Genomic DNA, 5,638 nt, shown 5'->3' with positions numbered 1-5,638 from the left:
GGCTCAGCTGGTAAAGAACCCGCCTGCAATTCAGGAGACCCCGGTTCGATCCCTGGGTCAGGAAGAACCCCTGGAGGAGGGCATGGTAACCCACTCCAGTATTCTTGCCTGGAGAATCCCCATAGACAGAGGGGCCTGGTGGGCTACAGTCCCTGGGGTCTCAAAGAGTTGGACACAACTGAGCGACTAACTTAACTAAATAGAAAAGGCAACATTTAGAAGTTACCATTCCTCTTTGATCAAATGTGCTGAAAAAATAAGTTATAAATTTTAAAAATAACATTTCTGGTAAATAGAAAGTTATTATGATTACATATTCCCTATCCTCCACAAGCCAAAAAATTAAGCATATTTGGGGGAAAGAAAAACAGGAAAATTGAGGTGAGCACCAAGCAGAGAATCCTTGCACTTGAACTCTGCACTGACATTTAAATGTTCTACTCAATGCCCTTCATCAGAGAAAGGACCTCAGCACAGTAATCCATAAGAAATCAAATCAACAGAACCTCAACAGAAACATTTCACCTGGAGGTATTAGTCCTAGATGTTAAAAGTCTTAAAACAATAACAAAAGCTTGCTACAGATGCCATGCATTTATTTAGTTTTGGCCTCTTTGGTAGTAGAGATAAGCTCAAAGTTAATAAAAAGGAAAAAAGTTGCAAAAAATTTTATGAAATCATTTTACAGATCAAACTGGCTTTGCTATCAGCCATGAAAAGCTATGTGAATCTCATGAAATCCCATATCTAGGTTATCTCCAATTCCTAACACCTGGTTTTCATGGCTATGTTCCCACTGAATGTCAATTTAATATTCATTCTGAAGCAAAATCAGTTCTGTTTGGTACTGGCAATATTTATTTCCCTTGCCTTTTCCCATCATTTTAGAAATAACCTTATAGTAATCTCCACCATAAAATGGAAATATTTCATTAATATTCTTCCCTGCATAAATTTAAAGCTGTTATTAATGAGTAATATATGTGTCAGTCATTCTGCTGAAGGTGCCATCTTGGGCAGATAATTATGACTCTCCTAATTTTTTAACAGGGATATTCCGGAAGTACAATTGTTATTCCAGCATTTAGAAACATCATTGGGTCCCTTTAAGAGCACTTATGATACATAAAATTTGAGAGATGGTCATATTGAGATCAGACATCTAAAAAGAGGCTTCAGTCCTTTTAGAACAAGTTAAATGACATATCAGGTTTATTTCTAAGAAACCTATTCAAAATCAGGAGGAAAAAGCTTTTATATGCTCACAACCTCAGAAATTATGGTTTGAACAAAAGAGAATTTATTTTCTACAACTCCAGTCTCAGGTAAGCCATGATATTGAAGCCCATTAGGAGTAAATACCTGAATATGGATAATAAGGCCATGTCTTCAATTCAGGTAAATGTGCCATCACCTGCTAGTGACTTCTGCCTTGAGAAAAGTAAAGGTGGTAGGACATAAGGTCCACAGATTTGCCAACCCTTGTTTGGTTCCTCAATGGCAATGAACTATAAGAAGTGTTTACAATGTTAGCCAAAAACCTGAGAGCATTATTGGTGTATAAAATCTAGAAGCTGGGGATAATTCCACACTGGAAACTTTGGTGCTGAAATAGTTTAAGTGAAAAGTGCCATTGGTGAGAATATCACATTTGGTAAATTCTGATGAGTAAATACTGGTCTCTGTGCTTGGTAGGCTCTCAGAGTGGAACTTTCTACCTTCTTACTTTTCTTCCACTGGGACATGGGTTTCTTAAGTCAACTGGGCAGGGTCAAGGTGAAGATGCTAGATGTGAAGTTTGATTTCACTGTGGCTCTCGATGTTATCGCCCAAACATGTTATTTATATTCAAGAGTTAAACTTTTTTCCACCCACCTCCCCGTCCCAAAAATGAGATGATGTTATAAGGACCTCACAAAATTCTTCATCCTTCTGTGAGGATTAAATTTCTAATGGGGTAGAGAACTGTTGGAAGAGAGCCTGCTCTAGGACTCAGGAATTGTGTAAACCTTCCAGAAAATGATCACATAACTCTAAATAACAGTACAGGTAAACAGACTTGAGTGACTAAGGGTTGAACAAGGATAACTCAAAGAATATAATCAAAAGGTAATTCATTTCGTCTCTTGCCTTTCTAAACTTTAACAGGGCAATCTGCTGTGCCAGAATAGAGCTTGTGCAGGTTCCATGGTGTATCAGCTCACTCTTGAATAATAAACATTTGTATTGTCATTTTACATCATAAAATGCCCTAATAAGATATTTAGAACACAGTCCCATGTTTTAGTCGAAACTCTGAACTTGACTTTGGGTGACACCTTCTACCCAACTCTAAATCAGGTTTGTGACAGGTTGGAGCCAGGCTGTGGAGACCATGGTCCTTCTCTTTTGCTTTGTTGCCCTGCCCATCTCCCCATTCACGATTGCACTGTCTGGTCAGCAGGGTCATGATGGAAACATTCTCACAGCCATTTCCCAGCGACAGGCTGGCAGGACCACCCCAATTTTTCCAGCAAAGTCACTCACCATTCTCTAGCTCTCCCAGCTGGGAGTCAGGCTTGAGTCCAGTTAGAATTACTTTTCTCAAGTGTCGGTCAAGCACCAGACCTTTTAGTCTCCCAATTTCAGGGAACATATTCAAAAGTTCTTAGCTTAATCTCCTGGAGGAAGCCCTCTAACTAGGCTTCGACTGAGAAGGCAGCAGCCTTCCCATCCGGAAGAGGCAATAGTCATCTCCGCCCAAAATCTCTTTACCGATCTCTTGATGAAAACTTCAACGTGAGTATCCTATTAGAGGAGCACATTAGGGACTGGATACACTTTCTAGAACAGATATTCCTAATTCAGGAGCTGATTGCAGAAAGAGGAATGCCCATTGCTGAACTCGGCTGCGAGCAAGCAGTGCTAATCCACCACGTCTACCAGCTGCCCGCGGAGGCCGAAGCGGTCCCAGAGTCCTCTGTCCGCAGGCGCAGCGGGGTTTCTCTCCCCAACCCCGTGGGTCTCAGCTCTCGGCCTCACAGGGATACAAGGAGACAAACAAGGAAAACTTCCTCAGGCGTTGTCTAGCTTTGCAACAGTTTCCAGGAGGGCCGAAGCTTAACTTTGAAGATGCTGAGAACCAGAGGAATTAAGAATACAGTCGTCTTGTATCCAGTGTCATGGATAGCTACTTAAAATCTCCTGGACAGAGTTTGCAGATATATATTTTGAAAATCTTACTCTCAGTATTTATTTCAACTCTTTCAATAAAGGTTAGAGTTTTTAAAAAAAAGAAGAAAGAAAATGGTGGCTCTCACTGCCGGAGCGAGGCAGAAGGAGCACGGGAAGATGGCGCCGGCCCCGGGCCTCTGGGAGGGCATCCGCAGGCGCCCACACACCGGATGCCTGTCCCTCAGGCCGACGGGGCAAGACCAGCAAATGAGCCTCCTTCAGTCTGGACGCCTCTCCTTTAGCCGTTTGTGCGCCGCACCCTGGAGCAGGTGAGTCTGCGAGCAGACGCGAAGCCCTTCAAGAGCTGTCTCAGTTCATTGCGGGTCCATGGATGCCAGAGCCGTTGGCTTTCTTTCTTTCTTTTTAATTTTCCTGCCCTGGGAGGCAGCATTTTAAAAAATATTTTTATTTACTTATTTATTTGGCTGCGCTGAGTCACAGTTGCAGCACTCAGGGTCTTCCACCTTCCTTGTGGGGCATGTGGGATCTAGCTCTGGGACTAGAGAGCAACCTGGGCCCCCTGCGTGGGGGCAGGGAGTCTTAGCATCGGACCACCAGGACAGACCTGCTGGTTTCCAAAGATGGATTTTTGTAGGGTTCTCTCTCAGCTGCAGGTCTGAAGAGCCTCTGCCCAGGCACTGTTTTCGGAAAATTCTTATGTCATCTTACTTGATGCTTGCAAGCAGCCTGTGAAATTTACCCATTTATCAGATGGGGGGCTGAGAATTAGAAAGGTATATAGTGACATCAGAAAAATAAACAAAAAAAAACTGGATTCAAATGTAGAGCTTCGGTTTTTCCACAGCTTCTTAACATGTGAAGTGTGACTTTGGTTTTGCACGTGGAGGCATTTTAAGGAGGGAATAATAAATCCACATGGAAGTTAATATTCTGAAGTGCTAAAGTTACCTGGATTACAGAAACATAACATGTAGTATCTGCAGAAAGCAATTGCAAGAACAAGTGTTTTGAGACCTAATTTCTATATTTCTACAACAGACATGGCTGTTTGCAAGTTTCTTTCTTTGTGGTTGCTTAATTTTTCAAATGAGTGAAGGCAAGTAACACGGATACATTTTGTTTGTTTATTTGACTCCCAGGTGTCAATGGGCAATACCTTTGAAATTAGCAACACAATGTGGAAATCTTAGTGGAGACTGTGATAGGTTATCAGAAATATTTGGAGACTGTAGTTTATTGGTATTATTTTGGACATTGAGTCTCATCGCATGCAATTTCAGGTGACTTAGATATTAAGCCAATACCCATCAAAGGCCTCCTTGAAGAAATGTCTCTCGAAGTCAGGGACTCCTTGTCTTGTTGTCAATACTCAATACTAACTGTGGCTAGTACTCAGAGGTACTCAGTACAGTTAATCACATTTAAATGGAGTGCTTTAAAGCAAACATGTAGGCTTTTTTTAAAAAAATCAGAATATGTTTTATTACTAAAACTTCTTTTATTATCCACTGCGTTTCTTTTTCTCCTTGTTATCTATTTTATGTGCTGTCTGGAGGTATAATAAACCTTGGATCAGTTGGCTAGCTTAATTGAAAAATGTTTTGAAATGAAAAGTTAAAAAGCAAAACAAAATATATTGAAAACCATTTCCATTCCAATTTCTTCTGTTAGTTCAGTTGTAAGAAATGGAGAACAAAAGCATTACCAACCAAGGCTTTTAGCGAAAACATAATTGCTTACACATCCAAATACATTAGCCAAGTTTGCTACACGCGATTAGGCAGCCAATTGTGTTGAAAATGTGCTTGCTCATTCAGTGGAGACCACACCCCAGGGCTCGCTCACTCACTCTTCTTCAGTCCTTAAGTTGGGTTAGCACTAGCCCATTCTCATTAGCCACTTCTTGGAAAATATAATGGGGCCACCAGTAGTAAGAATCATTTGGGTCCAAATAAAAGACCTAATGTCTTCAACTAACCCCACTTTGGTTAGGCCAGGAAAGTCTCCCTCCAGTGTTTCCTAAGAACTCAAGTAGAGTCATTCTATCAAAGGGTGCCAGTAATTAACGAAAGTTGTATGCCAGGCACTGTCAAAAGTGCATTATGTTTAAAAATGTATAATGTCAGAGAAGTGGGTCAAATTCTACATTTTTTTTTTTTTTAGTTTACATGTGACATGAAAAATAGTTCAATTTAAAAGAGAAACAGGGTCATATTGTGTCTCAGGTACATTTCCCCATTCTTGTTTCTCTACCTGAAGTTAATTTAGTTTTCAATTCTCAGGAAAATGTGTTGGTGACTTGGAAACCTAGCTTTCCTTGTCTTGAAATTCTTTTCTAACCATAACACCAGTTTTTATTTTGAAATGGTCTTAAATACGGCACAGCTATTATACATTCCTTAATTTCACCCCAAATATCAAAGTAAAGCAAGATCATCTTTTTCTTAATTTTCCCCTGAAAGTA

The sequence above is a fragment of the Dama dama genome, chromosome 18 (assembly GCF_033118175.1).
Source record: "Dama dama isolate Ldn47 chromosome 18, ASM3311817v1, whole genome shotgun sequence".
NCBI lineage: Eukaryota > Metazoa > Chordata > Mammalia > Artiodactyla > Cervidae > Dama > Dama dama.
This window is presented reverse-complemented; position numbering follows the sequence as displayed.